The sequence below is a fragment of the Budorcas taxicolor genome, chromosome 14 (genome assembly GCF_023091745.1).
Source record: "Budorcas taxicolor isolate Tak-1 chromosome 14, Takin1.1, whole genome shotgun sequence".
In the NCBI taxonomy this organism is placed as follows: Eukaryota; Metazoa; Chordata; class Mammalia; order Artiodactyla; family Bovidae; genus Budorcas; species Budorcas taxicolor.
The window spans coordinates 38890670-38908567 of NC_068923.1; positions in this window are offsets into that span (position 1 = coordinate 38890670).

The window sequence follows — 17898 nt, forward strand, 5'->3', positions numbered from 1 at the left end:
TTTGTGACCCCATGGACTGTAGCCTGCCAGGCTCCTTTGTCCATGGAATTCTCCAGGCAAGAATACTGGGAGTAGGTTGCAATTTCCTTCTCCAGGGAATCTTCCAGACCCAAGGATCCAACCTTGGTCTCCCACAGTGCAGGCAGATTCTTTACCATCTGAGCCACCAGGGAAGTCCCATGTAAATATCATCAGCTCAAAAAATCCCAAATCTCATCAGTACATCTTTTATATAAAACATGGTAACACTCTGAGATATGATTCATCCTGAGGAAAAACTCTCCATTTATGGATCTATAAAATTGGAAATTTTCTACGTCCACAATAAAACTGTAGGAGAAGCACAGACATTCTCATTCTGAAAGGGAGAAATTGGAAGGAATAAAGGAATCACTAGTTCCAAGCAAGTTAGAAACCCATCCAGAAAAACTCCCTCACTTTCAAAACCTGAAAATAATTCTCTGTGGTTCCATGCTTCACCCTCTGGGCCCACAGTGGCTCTGTTGGGCTTTATCCTCAGAGTTATCTTCCCTTTTCCTGAAGGGTAGTATATATTTGCAGGTGAGTAGGTCTATCAGCTCATTTCCCACCTGAGAAAATTCAGAAATCTGACAGCGTTCTTCGGTCTTGCTTTTGTCTCTTTCAGTCCAAGTTGAAAGTGTTTCTGCTGTTACAACATTCTCAAACATCTTATCCATCTCCCCTTTCTGTCATGGGCTCTAGGACATCGGACAAAATCCTCCATAAATCTTTTCTGGAAAAAGTCCATTTATCTACTCCTGGACTCTGCTGAGATGGATCCATGTGTCACCCAGCTAATCAGTTCATTCAAAGACAATCCAGTCATGCCCTTGAACTTCCTTCTAGGGCACACTTTCTCAACAATGAATTACTTAATTTTAACATCCTTTGCAGTCTGAATATACCAAGAACCTCCCAAATCATCAAGTGCTGGTTCCATTTTGCTTGGCAATTTATCACTTTTTCTCTCACATTTTACCACAAGCTACAAGAATAAATCAGGCCACACCCTCAACACTATGCTTGGAAATCTCTGCAGCTAAATACCCAGTTTTATCACTGATAAGTTCTGCTTTCCACACAACAGTACAACATAATTCAGCCCAGTTTTCCTACTGCTATGTAACAATGATTTCCTTCCCTTTAGCTTACAGAAATATGCTCCTAGTTTCCTTCTGAACTCTCTCATCAGAAATCCCTTTAATGCTCTTGCATAGGTCTACCAACATTCTCTTTAAGGCAATCTAGGCTTTTTCCATCATGCTTCTTAAATTTCTTCTGTGCGATGCCCTTTACCTAATCTTACAGATGCTTCCACATTTTTAGATGTTTGTTACAGCATGACTCCATTTCTCAATATAAATGTTAAGAGTTGGCTTTCTAGGGCTACTGTAACAAATTACTATGAAAGTGGCTTAAAGAGAAACTTAATCTTTCACAGTCTGGAAACTAGACATTCTCAATCAGTGTGCCAACCTGGCCACGCTTCCTGAGAATACTCCAGAGGAGAACCCGACTCTGTTTCTTCCAGCTTCTTTTAGTTTTCAGCTGTTTCCTGGCTTTGTGGTTGTGTAAATCCAGCCTGTACATCGTTTTCTCATGCCTTTCTCCTCCTCATTCTGTGTCTTTTCTTCTGTTTCTTACAGGACTTTTCATTGAATTTAGGGTCCACCCTATTCTAGAATGATTTCCTCATCTCAACATCTTTATATTAATTACGTCTGCAACGAGCTGTCTTTTTTCCTCTTAAATAAAATCACATGCACTAATTCCTGGGACAAGGACATGGACACATCTTTTTTGGGGGGGATGGGGCACCAGTCAACTCAGTACAGCCTCTAACACATTTAAGTCCCCAGACTGTGACTTGATCATTAAGGTATTTTATGGCTTTTCTCCCTTCCCCACTTCATCACTTTATTTCTGGGATCATTTTCCAAATAAACTCTCTGAACTCTAATTTTTGCCCCAGGATGTGTTTTGAGGGGAATCCAAAACAAGGAATACAGGTGAAATAAATTATGTGAAAACATAACATAAATTATATGATAGCATAACAAGTGTGAGAAGGTAAATGAATTTAAAATATTCAAAAATCTTTCATTTTTGGTCTTCCTAGGTTAGGAAGATCCCCTGAGAAGGAAATGGCACCTCATTCCAATATTCTTGCCTGGAAAACCCCATGGACAGAGGAGCCTGGTGGGCTACAGTCTGTAGGGTTGAAAAAAGTCAGACACCACTGAAGGAGTAACACTCTCACTTTTTAATAAGTCAAGAATAAATGTTCTGATCTCTATGGTAAAAACTAAAAGAATGTAAAACATAAAATTAATACAGGAGGAAACAGAACAAAAAGTTCCTGATATTCTTTTCCTAAAAAGAGGGCGCAGAAGAGGGGGAAAGAGAACTGAGACGTGATAGGAAACTAAAAACAAAGCAGAATGACGTAGATTTCAGTGCAAATACCTCAGCAAATATGTCAAATATAAATATAATTAATACTCTCATTAAAAGATAGATACTGTCATAGTGGTTATTAAAATACATATACTGTTACTATTAATAGAGACTCACCTTAGAGACAAGACAGCGGAAAAGTTGAAAGTACAGAATGGGAAAAGGCATAGTAGGCTAACAGTGTAAGTCAATGACCACAGCTACACTAAGCATATAAACTAGATGGCTAGGCTGCCGTCCATGGGGTCGCGAAGAGTCCGACGCGACTGTGCGACTACCCTTTCACTTTTCGCTTTCATGCATTGGAGAAGGAAATGGCAACCCGCTCCAGTGTTCTTGCCTGGAGAATCCCAGGGTCGGGGGAGCCTGGTGGACTACTATCTATGGGGTCGCACAGAGTCGGACACAACTGAAGCGACTTAGCAGCAGCAGCAGCGGGCTAGAATAACTGGTAGAGATGAAACAATGATAAAGTATCGAGAACAGTTCACAGACTACTAATAAAAGTGCTAATAAAAGTTCGTTCAATTTCTAGTTTACCAAACAAAGATACTAGGGGGAAAAATGGATTATCATTTTCTATCACCATCCATTTTATGAAAGAGATTTTACAACACTAATAAGATGAAAATATTCTGAGAATAAAGGACATCCTTTAAAAACGTAGTTTATGCAAAACTCACTACATTGCCTCTATTGTTTTCATCCTACTGCACATTAGAAAAGCAAACTTTGTTACAAACCCATTCGTATTTTGCAAATTGTCCTCTACCAATACTCTTTTTCCATCAAAAACTATTAGCTTATCAGACTATTCATGTTTTATAATAATTTGAGCAATCTCATTTTAACTAAATAGTAGACACACAATGCAATACTGAATCTGTTTTTTTCCAGTTTCTTGTATAATTTTGATTTCTAAAATGAAATATTGTTAACTTCCCTCCCAAAATATTTGAATTATTTTAGCTTGTTTCATGAGTAGAATTCAAGAAAAGCCATTTTACTAATTCCTAGTTTTCACCTAGAAAATCTACCTCACCGCAGTTGAGTCTAACCATTATTTCCCTATAGTTTTTCCCCTTTTCCCAACATGAAAATTCCAGTGCCTTCCAAAGATACCAGGGTTTGATATATGCCTTTCATAATTTTACTTCCTTCTCATATATATATGTATATAGAATTTAAAAGTATTTTTATAGATATGACATCACACATAATCACTCAATTGAAATTAATTGAAATTGGTCCTTTATCTGAGTACTTCTAAATGGACAGAAAATCGATCTTTGCATGTTTGATTGTTTTTCCCTTTATGAGGGAGCAGTTATTGTAAACATTTCTTGTGATATGTCTAAACTTTTGTTTTCCATCAGCAAAACATACCCAAAACAAAACATGGTTTATTTGAATCAGAAACCAGAGTCTTATCTGAAGAGGGAGGAAGGTTCCAGAGATGATCTCTCTAAAAAGTATAACTGCCCATTGAACTGTATTGTTTAAGCGAGTGTACTGTCATCCGTCTTAATCACAAAATGAAAAAAAAAAGTTTTTGTGATTACTCTAGTTACTTGTCATTCAACTGCCTAGCTTTAAAAGACTTGCCTGAAAAATCAAATGTTTTATTCCGTGATTTGTAATGTGGTTTAAAGTCCCAATAGTCTCAGAAGTGGTGTTTACACAGTCCAAATTAAAATGTATGCACTGGAGAACTAGATTAAATTATGTATCGCCTGTGGCTCTTCTTCAAAGTTCCAAACTCATGTTGCCTTTGAAGCTGAGTATTAAATTGCCCCAGGTGATGCTGAGCTTTTCTTATCTGTTATAAATTGATATCAGTACCTAGTAAGTTTTTATTTTTAATCACACTTACCAAATTCATTTTCTGAGGAGTGCCAGAGCCTTGATCTGAAGAGATAGGAAGCTTTCTTTCTCTTTTGTTAAGTAAGGATTCTACTTCAGAGTGAGAAAGGTGAGTAAATGATACTTCCTGGCCACCCTACTATACCTAGGCAAAGCAATAGGATGTTTGCCTACATTTATTAAATTCTTCATATATCCATAAGAGGCAGGTGTTGTCTTAGATTTTATAGATGAAAGATCTGAACTCAAACAAAGTTGTTTCCTTCAGATCCTCAAAACTGGATTTGATCCCATTATAGTTTACATATGTTGTAGAAGGCTCACATGGGATCTTTTGGTGTTCTGTTTAAAAAAACTAGTCTTAGCCCCCTGTCATGATTATTATCTGTCATCTGTGCCCACATTCCCTGCATTCTCCAAGTTGTGTCCCCAGCAAATGCTTTCTCTTTGTCTAACAGGCTTAAGTGGAATCAAATATTGTAAAACCCAAGAGTGAAGGCATGGCTGGCTCTTAGACTCTTAGAACACTCAGGGTCTAAGAAGAATAATATTAACTTTGGCAGTGAGCTCAGAATCCAGTCAAGATACAGTCAGCGATGGCAGGGCGGGGGGCCGGCCACCATGATCTTTCCTCTTTCTCTCTTTTTTAAAATATTCTGTTATTTATCATTCCGAATATATAACAAAATACATATATTATCTTATAGAAATGAGATCTCTGCTTTTACTTTTTCAACACAATAATACAATGTGAATATTATCCATAATCAAAATTATGCCTCCATAACATCATTTTAAATAGTGACACAGTATTTCATTATTTACTATATCTCTTCCTAGATTTTTTAATGGCTCCCAAATTGTCACTTTATTTAACAAACACATTGTAATAAACATACTTGATGAATAAATGTTAGGTGACACCTTTATGTACTTAATAAATCATTTTATTTTGTATTGGTATATAGTTGATTAACAATGTTGTGATAGTTTCAGGTACACAGCAAAGGGACTCAGCCATACCTACTCAAGTATCCATTCTCCCCCAGACTGCTCTCCCATCCAGGCTGCACATAACATTGAGCAGAGTTCCCTGTGCTCTACAGTAGGTCACCACAATCCTCTCTTGCTTGTGTGTCAATCAGCTTATTTATTCTTTCAAGTCTGGACAGCTGCTTCCTGGGCCAACAGTCCTTACTTCACATAGGTGCTCCTCCAGGCCAAATAACTCCTCTGAATTCCATAAAAGAATGCAAAAGTGTTAGTCCATCAGTCGTACCCACCTCTTTGTGATCCCATGGACTGTAGCCCGCCAGGCTCCTCCGTCCATGGGATTCTTATTGGGGGCAGATTTTCTACAATCTGAGCCACTAAGGAGGCTTCCCTAGAGTAACCTAGTGGGCTACAGTTCATGGGCTCACAAAGAGTTGGACACAATGGAGCAAGTAAGAATGAATTCTAAACTAGAGGGTATGTCATGATTATGTCAAACAAAGATTCATTTAACAAATGTGGCTTCAAAAATGTATTTCTTTGGTGGCAATCACTAAGGTCTTTTTATCACATTAATGTTTCACTTTTTAAAAGATAGTGATTGTCTTCTAGGCTTCCCAGGTGGCACTAGTGGTAAACAACCCACCTGCCAATGTAGGGGATGCAGGAGACTCGGGTTTGATCTCTGGGTTGGGAAGGTCCCCTGCAGAAGGGAACGGCAACCCACTCCAGTATTCTTGCCTGGAAAATCCCAGGGACAGAGGGGCCTGGTGGGCTTCAGTCCATGGGGTCGCAAACGTTGGAGAGGACTGAACAACTAAACAACAACAATTCTAATTTTCATATCCATGTTTCTTACCTGTTTCTCTGTCCTCAGGATTGTGCTCTGCACATGGCCCTGGTCATACTTGGGTCAGTCAGTTGACCTCTCTCCTGCCTGTGGTTTTCCATATTGTGGTCAACATGGTGGTTCTAAGACAGAGCTGGTCTCCTTTAAAAACCAATGTTTGGGTACTGCCCTGATCAGGAAAGAATTAACTTGGCATTTTACCCAGTGAAAGGTTATAGGAGAAGGTCTGCTTGTTCTGAGGGTGTTTACTGTGACAGAACAGCTGTAAAGAAGGAAGGAAAATCTTGTTTTTGGCACAGAAAACCTGTTCCAGCAGCCTGGTTCAGAGAGTGCTGTCAGCCCCAAAGATAGATCTCCTCTTCTGGGGCCACAGCTCTGAAAGGGACAGGACAGTCTCCCTACCCTGGACTAGACCAGGTTACTTCTGACTGAAGGGTGATTTCTGGCTCTCCCTGAGCTGACAGTAAAGAGAGGGCGTGATGATACTGAGGAAGATAGAATGGCAGAACTGGAATTTTTTGGTAATTCAACCATTCAGTGACTCTATTTTTGACTTAACCACAAATAAATTTGGGAGGGCTTGGTAAAAGTTCTCTTTTTTCTTAACAGCAATAAAAACCAAGAAACTCTGACGTTTGAAAATATTGCTATGCTGTAGGACTGATTTCTCTTTCTCACTCTTTTTTTTTTCTTTTTTAACTATCGTTCTTACTTTTGGAGGGAGGGGATTCACTTTGATACTACTCTCTCTCCTTGGCCAATATAGGCATGCAAAGACGTTGTGAGATGACATTTACCCGAAGATTGTAGGTTTCAGGCTAATGTTACTGAATATCATAGACTTTCCATTTAAAGAAATAGATCAATCCAAGGATCACGTTTCTGTAAACACTTGAAAATTATATAGGGTATATAAAATATATAAATATATATTAAAACTCCACTGAAAACATTTTGTATTTAATCTTCCTTTTCTTCCTCCCTATACTGCCCCACTTTTCTCTTTTTCTCTTCTTTTCTCCCCACACACTGGTTCTTTCAGGAGCTGGGACACGCAGTTCTATTGAGCTGTTGTTTTTTTTTTTTTCATTATTCATTTGGTTTCTGTATTTTTCCATGTACAAGGTACTTTCACTTTTTTAAAAAAATGAGAAAAAAACAATATTGTCAGTATCAATAAATCTGCATCCAGAGAGAGTCACTTCCTATCAAGGTTTCAAAAGTGCTTCATGGCTTTCCGATCTCCTGTCTGTGCTAATCAACTCTGATGCTTCACATACACAGGACACAGGATGCCAGCTTCTCCACCAGCTCTGCGTTCTGGCGTTCCATTTTAGGAATGAGAACCTGGATTATTTATTTATAACTGCATAAAGTCCTGTTGTTAAGCTGCTCTCGGTGAAAAGCAGAGAGTGGTTTGAGCCAGATGGGGAGAGCCTGAGCAGGGTGGTGGCTGGATTGTGTGGGAAGAAGAGAGCAATTTTACTTCCCCCAATAAATGAAATAGCCTAATTTGACCCTCCACTGATAACATGATAACCGATTAATACATTCATAGGGAAAGATTATGCCATCTGGTTTTAGAAAATGGAAACTAGGAGTCAATTGCACTTAAATACTGTTTGGGGCATTTGTTTTTTCTTCCTGTATAGCCAAAAGCAAGTGCTTGTGTAGCAAATGAAACTTTAAAGAAAGACTGTGAAACCGAATTGGTTCATATTTGTAATGTTTCTTTAACTTGTATACAACAGGTGCTGTAGGCATTAATTGTCTGACATAACAGTTGTGAGAAATAATTTTCAAAAGTAGTGATTTTCCCAATCTCTTTAGATTTTCCTTCTCCCAGGTCAAACCTTAGTAACATTTTATTTTTTCATTCTTGAAAACTGATCTAGGTGGTGTAACTTCTTTTATCTATACAAGAAGGCCATTCACTCACACAGCAGATGACACAGGTAGTTTTTTCCTCAAGACATTTAAAGAACAGTTTTAGCCCAAATCACATAAGTTATTGCTATCTAATAATATGCAATTTACCAAAATTTCAGCTTTTAGAACACATTAAAGTCCAAGAGAAAGCTACTCATATTTAGCAACTAATATACATACATATATGACAATGATAATCTTAAGGCTTCATAGTGATTATTGACTTGGAATTCAACTTCAGTATTCATCCTGCAAGTGGTTTGGAATGTTCAAAAGCGAAACAAAAATTGTACTTGTATAAAGTAGGAACTGGAACAAAACTGCTCCTTGAGCATGAACCAACTCTGTATCCCTCTAACACACAAATATTTGGGAGAAGAAAGTGAGCCTGAGACTCTGGAGTCAGTGGACATACTTAACTATGATTAAGTATGATTTTTTTTAATCCTTACAAATGTGGACCCTGATGAAGACTGGCTTCTATTGAGCCCCACTGATTTAATTTGGGCGTACTGTAATTTCGTGGGCTGGAGTAGAAACAGCAATTCGGTGAGGCCATCATAAGCTCATTAGAGACACACTGAGAACACTTAATGGCGTACAACCCACAGCTTTTTGCATGCATTTTATAGTCATTCCCCTCTTGCCATGCCTGCTGCTTCCTACTCTATGCTGCTGATAGTAGGGTCGTTTCCAAACACCCCAGAAAATGAGAGGTATTTTTAAAACAAGATTGAAGTCATCAAGAAACACTGAAAGCCAACGTTTCAGGGGTGTGTGGCACACTGATGGGATAAAAAAACTTCTCATGTATTGTTAATCATGGCAAGATTGGTTAGCTGTTAAGTACTGTAGAGTGCAACTAATCAAAAGCTCAAACATCCCACACAATGGAACAGAAATAATTACTCTCCTTGAGCTTCTATTGTTTCCCACCTTGGCCTCCCCTGGACTAATAAAAGGTTTAATTTTAAATTATGTGAAGAAAATGTCAGCCACACAAAGAAATATAAAATGCAGCTGCTTTGCTCACCATCAGGTAGAACACAGAATGGATTAGACCTTGATAGGCTTAAGCGAAATGAAGCCTAAACAAATCGAGACCAGGAGCAACCCCCACCCTACCCACCATGCATATTTCTTCTTTACCCCTAGTTGATAGGGCCACATTGATAGGGCTTTTTGTGTGTACAAAAAGCCTAGGTTCCAACACCCTCGCCTTTCAGATGAGAAGGTTCTGATAAGGTATGTATTCTGTGCTTATGGTACCAGCTATGCACAGTGGGTAATTTGGTTCAAACAGAGACGTTTATTCTGATGCTTCACAGGAAGAATGGGGGAGGGGAGGCCATGGCATAGGAGACGAAGATCACTTAAAGGCTTCCTGCATTCAAATGTGTGGGCTTTTTTTTCACTTTTACTATCTTCAAACAAACTAAGATAAATTTTCAATCCAAAACTTGTTTTTGAAGTTTCAGTTTGCTAAGAAGAAAGTGCTACTACATGAACTCTACTGAAGTCTTCTAAATTGTGGATTTTATAATATAATTGGACTAAAATTTCGGATAACAGCAGCAGAAATAAACATATATACTAGGAAAGTAAGCACAGTTAACATTTATTGTTCTAAACTTAAATGGTTCCAAGGGATAGGAGGAGGAGGGATGAATTGGGAGGTTGGGATTGACGTGTGCACATTACTATATACCAAATAGATAGCTAATAAGAACTGACTGTATAGCACAGGGACCTCTACTAGTACTCTGCAGCGGCCTATATGTGAAAAGAATCTAGAAAAGAGTGGCTATATGTGTAGTGTATGTATAACTGACTCACTTTGCTATACACCTGGAACCAACACAACATTGTTAATCACTGTACTCCAATAAAATTTTTTTAAAAAATTCATTGTTCTAAATAACCAAAATGCCATAGGAATTTTGGAAGATTTGATTATCATTATTTATTCTATTACCCATCCATGTATAGGTATTATTTACTTACTGCTGCTAAGTCGCTTCAGTCGTGTCTGACTCTGCGCGACCCCATAGACGGCAGCCCACCAGGCTCCGCCGTCCCTGGGATTCTCCAGGCAAGAACACTGGAGTGGGTTGCCATTGCCTTCTCCAATGCATGAAAGTGAAAAGTGAAAGTGAAGTCACTGAGTCGTGTCCGACTCTCAGCGACCCCACGGACTGCAGCCCACCAGGTTCCTCCGTCCATGGGATTTTCCAGGCAAGAGTACTGGAGTGGGGTGTCATTGCCTTTATGGTGGCGCCAAATGCAGTAAATAACATATCTGAAAGAATGAGAATCTATTTTTTTTTCGGTCATACACAGTATTATAAAACATTCAGGGTTCATTTCCTTTAGGATTGACTGGTTTGATTTCTTTGCTGTCCAAGGGACTCTCAAAAGACTTCTCCAGCACCGTAGTTCAAAAGCATCAATTCTTTGGTGCTCAGCCTTCATTTTGGTCCAACTCTCACATCCATATATGATTATTGGGAAAACCATAGCTTTGACTATATGGACCTTTGTCAGCAAAAATGATGTCTCTGCATTTTAATACACTGTCTAGGTTTGTCATATCTATTCTTAAAAGGAGCGAGTGACTGAGGATGGAATGGTTGGATGGCGTCACCAACTCAATGGACATGAGTTTGAGCAAGCTCCAGGAGATGGACAGGGAAGGCTGGCGTGCTGCAGTTCATGGAGTTGCAAAGAGTTGGATGCAACTTAGTGACTGAACAACAAATACTGTAACATAGATGGAGAGCAATTGTATGCTGTACCAAGCAAAGAGCCTGGACTGGACATGTCACTTACCCACTCCAGGCCACTCAAATGAAGGAGGTAACACCTCCTTGGCTGGTTGTGAGAAAAAGAGAAGATAAACAAGGTGTGTGAAGGACCTACCACAATTCTAGGTACACAATAAGGCCTTGCTGCTGCTGCTAAGTCACTTCAGTTGTAACGAACTCTTTGTGACCCCTGGACTGCAGCATGCCAGGCTTTCCTGTCCTTCACCATCTCCTGGAACTTGCTCAAATTCAGATCTATTGAGTCAGTGATGCCACCCAACCATCTATCTCATCCTCTGTCTCCCCCTTCGCCTTCTGCCCTCAATCTTTCCCAGCACCAGGGGAAATGATAAGGAAAAAGTTACACTTTTCTCACAGCGTAAGTCTGATCATCAAAGTATGTGCTAGAATACTGTATGCCTTCTAACATTTTATATCTTATATTTTCCTTCTCTTCTAGTCTTTCACCACATAGCCACAGAATTATTTTTTCTAAACCACCATTCTGTTAATGTAACTTTCCTACTCAAAATCACTTGTCTATAGCTAGAGTTTTCAAGTATGTTAAATAGAAAAATCCCTCAAAAATTCACAATAAGTAGAAAAAACACTATTTTAGTATTACAAACTATACATTCAACTTTGTAATATGAACTTATTATGAAGCAAGTACATAAGACCATGGGACTATCTTAAAGAATGTTAGCAATTTTAATATTTCATACATATACTTAAATTGACAGCAAGGAATGATGAAGTCTGGTATTAGTCTCTGCCTAGAAAGGAGTTATTTTGAACTTTTGGTTGTACAGAATAGGAAAACTATTGCTCACAAATAAAAGCAGTCAAATGTTAATAGGTCTTTTTACACAGCAGTTGATAGTCTTGTGGTTTAAGCAATTTAATCAGGAAACTTGAAAGGAAGAGTGGTAAATTTTGTTTATTTTTCAACTACTTATGTTTCTTCTGCATTTTGGCACAATTCAGCAACTGAATTGCTCAGATAATGTAAAATTTTATTTTGAGCAGACCAAAGCTTTTACAGTTTGCAAACATACCAAAAAGAGTCAGACATGACTGAGAGATTTGCATAGCACACATTTTGACCTAAGTTCCACAGAATCTTTGCCCATACCTGTTTCATAAGTATATATATATATATATATATATATATATACATATATAGTATTATTATCTTCTGAGAGTTTTCATTTGGGTGAAATATTTTGGTCTCTCTCTGCCCTCCCTAGCCACCCTCCAAAAAAATGAAAAGAATAATTGTTCATTGTGATGAGTAGTGTGCTTCTGGAATCTGAAATATCTGAAGGGGGATTTGCTTCTTCCTTATCTATTTATAAATGCTGGGCTGAAGCACAAAATTCCAAGGACAATTTCCTCAAACTCTGTCTTCTGGTTTACTCTGTTGAAGATGAGAAATCTGAAGGCAGTCTGTTATTCTCCTTTGTTAGTCCTTTTCTCATCTCTCAAGAAATGTACATGATTTTCTCTTTGTCTTTGGAGGTCAGCACTCTGCTGGTTAATGCTTTAGCCTGCATCTGTCTTTTGCCGTCATTTCTACTGATACTTGGTGAGTCTCTTCTGTTCCTCTTTGGCCACTGAGAGCACTTTCAAGTTAGCCCCTGCGTTCCCTGGACATGCCGCATTCTTTGAGGCTTTTTTTTTTTTTTTTTGAGCACATTCTTTCGTCTAACATGTCAAGATGCTCTAGGCTCATCTCATCTTGCATATTTGCTGTCCCAGCCCTGTTAGCAATCATTTCTCCAAATAGCTCTGATTTCTTTAATTGAAGGATAGTATTAGAAACCAAGATCTGGGCATTAGGTGTGCCTGCTACTATAGGAGTTTGATTGCTTCAAGGCCCTGTGTGAATAGAGCTATGAAATGTATACTCACCTTGCATATACAGAAAAGCATTAAAATGTTAGTCACTCAGTCATGTTTCACTATTTGTGACTCCAGGGACTGTAGCCCGCCAGCTCCTCTGTCCATGGAATTCTCCAGGCAATACTACTAGAGTGGGTAGCCGTTTCCTTGGAAATCTTCCCGGCCGAGGGATCTAACCCAGTCTTCCCCACTGCAGGCAGATTCTTTACTGTCTGAGGCCATGAGGGGAGCCCCATACGTGTAGATGTCTCTCCTTATTTCTGTATCCATCTATCTGCATCTGTATGAGTTCATACTGATGCCACTGAGTCTAATGCAATATCACATGGTTTGTTCTAGCAGCTTTTCCTAGACTTCTCTGTAAACGCCTTTGCAACAGTGAGAAATCTGACTTCTGCCATCAACCACCCATTTATTTAATTGTTTAGTCTCAGTATAGTTATGCAGCAGCTGCATAATTTTTTACCCATATCCCTGAAAGTAGGAATGGCAACCCACTCCAGCATTCTTGCCTGGACAATCCCAAAGACAGAGGAGAACGGTGGGCTACAGTCCATAGGATCACAAGGAGTTGGACATGACTGAAGTGACTTAGAATGTATCTCTAAAAATAATTCTTTCAATTATTATCATTGTAATTTTTTAAAAAAGAAGACTGTTTTAAAAAATCACTTTAGAACAATTTTATTGTTAGGATGTTTCAGTATTTAAACTTATAGTTAATAATGTGCTTTATCTAATGGAAGAGTATTTTGGTTTTAGAAAATCAAGGATGATTAGCTTTTGTTTCCTTTGAGATGTTAACATCAACACTAATTCAAGTCAACCAATAACAATGATAAAGACCTATAAATTAGCACAATTATCACAAATAACAGAACAATCTGCAATTTAAGGACCATGCTTTAACAGAATGGACAGCTTATATAGCATTGACCAATGCAATTTTGAAAGATAAGTTTCTTAATTATTATTACCTATTAAAATTAGAACAACCACTTGAGAACATTTAGGAAACAACAGTTTTTTTCATCTTGTTTTCCCATCACATCATCTGTGATATGGATGGACTGGGCAGGGAGTGAGACTGGAGATGACTTAGAAGAGTGCTGGGTTTTATGATGCTACGGTGTAATAGACTGAATGTTTCTTTCCTTCCTCCCAAATTTATATGCTGAAACCCTAATCCGCAATGTTGATGGTATTAGGAGGTGGGACCTATGGGAGGATAATTGAAAGCAACTCTTGCTCATTTCTGTTCCTCTCTAACCTAAAAATAACCTAATTACAGGAATGAGATCAATAGGCAATTTAACCTAACTCTCCTGAATGCACACCGTGCCTTGACTAATCTCTTCATTCTCTTCCTAGATGAAAACATGTAAAGGATGAAGAGTTAAGCAGTTAAAGAATGACTAGCTCTCTGCCCTCAACAGACCCTTTAACAATCTTGCTGGCAGATCATGTAGCCAAAATAACATCTGAAAAGAGTCAGCCAGTCTACGTGCAGTGGAGAAGGACGCAGAGTTCAGCCCCTTGTCTTGACTGTTCACTGAGATTCTTTCCTTCAAACTGTCAGGACTGAGTAGAATCTTCAGAGTTGGTCTTGGGACATAAGTCCACCTTCTTCCTGGACTGAAGACTTTTCTAAAGTATCTTTCCTTTCTAATGACACTTGCCTCTCTATTATTGGCTTTTGAATTTGGTTGCATAATAAGGTTTAGATTGGGTTATTAAGGCAGGACCTTCATATAGGATTAGTGCCCTTATAGGAAGAGTGAGGGATCTCTCTCCCTCCACAAGCATGCACTGTGGAAATGCCACGTGAGCATTCAGCTACAAGGTGTCCAGCTGCAATCTAGGAAGTGAATCCACTGGCACAATTTCCCAGCACCCAGAACTATGAGAAATAAATGTCTGTTGTCACATACCCCCTGGTATTTTGTTATAGCAGCTTGATTAGACTGAGACAGTAATTCATGATTTCTACATAATTTGTTAATTTATAAATTTTGGAAGTTAACTCTGTCATATTATTCAGTCGCAACTACATATGTAAAATATACTTACTTTATACTAAAATATCACTATACGTCATTTTGTTCTTTGGAAATTGAGGTATCTAAACAATGAAAATAACATTATTCATCAATAGATCTGAGAAATTCCAAGTACAGTCCCATATTATGGTTTCTTCTAGAGTTCTGCATCAAGCATCCCACAAAATTATGACCACGTGAAAATATCACATAAAGCAAGAACAATGGATGCTTTGTCTTGACTGAATTAGCAGATTGCATTTTCTGGTAGCTGACTCATATGACATTTTTGCAATGTAAGCAGCAGAAAGTTTAATAAACTCCTTCCGGATAATGTAGCTTTTCCAACACATGTGACACACTCAAGTATTTGAATATCAACAAATTTAAACCTAAATCATGTTTTTAAAGATAACAGCAAGTTGTTCAGTGCTTGAAGACAGAACTGTAAGGGTTTACTTTAATTCACACTCTTCTACTATATTGCAGAATTTTATTATTACTTAGCAAGAATCATAGAAACACTTTCGGAAAATTCACCAGGTAAAGCATAGTGGAGTTGAAGATATTTAATTACAACTAAAAATAATCCTCAAGAACAAATAAATAGGATCACAATAATTTTGTCTGTGAATGATTTTGTGTAAAAGTAGAGTAAATTGATTTTATTTTGTATTGTCACCATGGCCAACACCAGTTAAACTATCAGGTGACAACAAAGTAGATTTGTCACATGAATTTGAGCAAACCCTGGGAGATGGTGAAGGACAGGGAAGCCTGGCGTGCTGCAGTCCACGGGGTCGCAAAGGGTCAAATCAACTGAACGACAACAACAACAAATAATTTAGATATGTTGATTTCCCAAACATCTTGCTGCTTTCAACACCCAAAAAATGAATGGGATGTATCTGGTGGTCTGGTGTCTCCAGCCCTTTATCAAGGAAGAGGGCTGGCTAACCTGCTTGGTCAGAATTTGTTTGTCACTTACATCTCTTTTGCATTAATGAACTCCAGGTTTCCATCCATGAAGCCGAGATGGTTTTGTTAGCTTCTGTAAATTTGACCTTACAAATGTCAGGTTATGGCTTATTTATAATTGTATGACATGTAGAGAGAGGAATGTGTACTCTGATGTGCTGTTTGTCTATTTTGGTCTTTGTTGATCCCATTTCCCTATAACATTGTTGTAGAAAAATGTGATCTTTATGCCAGATTGTTTAGAAAGATACTATTTGAGCTTATCACATTGCAAATTTTTAGGAAACATTTTCAATGTCTTTATGTCTGAGGAGAAAATAATGTGTTATACAAATATAAAATAATATAGTAACTGTATAATTTTAGTTACGTACTATATACTAGTTACTAGTGTATGTTTTAGTATAGTCAATAGACAAGTCTAGTAACCATGGTTTCAGATGTCTAAGATGAAAAAGTTAACAAGAGACTTTTGTTGTCCAAAGCTAGGGTACATATGATGCCTTTATGCCATTTATGAATGGCAAAAAGGCACCCCTTCTGGGAGGATGAATTACAAGAAGGCCAGTGTTGTTTGCCAAGCCAAGTTGGGCTGAATAGCAGTCCCTCTTCACTCTGACACGGGGACATGTGTGCAGGGAATAAAATGCCAACCATATACAGAGGCCCAGTGCACTTTACCAGAGGAGATGTGAAATTGTTTGTGACTAGCATGTCCTAGCTTTGAGTTAATTTTCAACATGATTTGCACCTGTTAATTAGATAATTGGTGACCTTATTTTGATTTATTATGAAGAAGACACAGAAATGATAAGGTAAAAATATATTAAAAACCATTTATTGGGAATTTTCAACATACCTGGCCCTGAGCTAAGCAGCTGGCTCTGAAATTGAAAAGAATGAATCAGAGTATTGATTCTCTAATTATAAAAAAATTACAGAGAAGAACTAATTCTTCTTAAGTAATAACTATGAAGATTAAGTAATAAAGGCAAAAGATATAAATCATAAAGTGTTTTAAAAGCACATGAGTAATACTATGTTTTAATAGTTTAGGAGTTATTACTCTTAATGTATGAATAGTAATAGCAATACCCACAAAATAATAAATTATGCCTAACAAAAAAAGAAGAAATGGACCGATGTCATGTTTGTGTTGAAAAGTGGTATAATTTAAGCCTAATAGTTTTATTCACTTTCAAATACCAAGATTCTTTAGATCAGATTAGGAACTCTATTTTTATGTGATTGTTAAAAAATCTCAAATTATCAGCTTTTTATGGGATTCTGTAAAATCCCAAATTATCAACTTCCCATGTAGACCTAGGTTCATTATGTTTCCATTTACCTTCAAAACTCATCCAAGCCCTTTCCATCAAAACAATAATCTGACACTTTGAATTTTCAGGTTAAAAGAGATATGAGTACTTTAAAAATGAATTGTAACAAAATGATGATCAATCTCTATGGATAATAGTATTGAGAGATCACTTTTCAGTTTTCCCCTCTATCTGCAGTTTATAGATTCCCACAGTTAAGTCATGGTTTTCCAATTCAATCAACAGAAAATAGTGTTTAATTAATGAACAATGAGTTTCTTAATTTTTAGCTATTATATATATTCAGCCCCAGCTAAAGAAAGTATATTGAATTCTGAACTGTGAATAAACAACACAAAATACATATTGATTTTGTGTGTCTGAGAATACTTAACGTAGATTACTTACTGACTTCATTTCCTTCCATGAGTATTTTTTCATTCTCTCATTTTTATTTCATATCTACGTGTATCCATTCACATTTAAACCCAATCTCCTCAGGCTATGTCCATAAAAACTCTTACTGTGTGCTCCATATGCAACATATTTCAACAAATTTTTCACACCAGATCTGAATTGTAAGCATGTAAAATTTTTGTGAACTGGGCTGTAAAATATCAGAAACAATACAGTCTATCCAAGTTGACAGCTGATATCTGATCTGAAAATAGTGTATTTCCCTTCAAATGTCGGTCTCCTGTCACTTTGCATTGCGTTGACATAAACTGCTTTACAAGAGG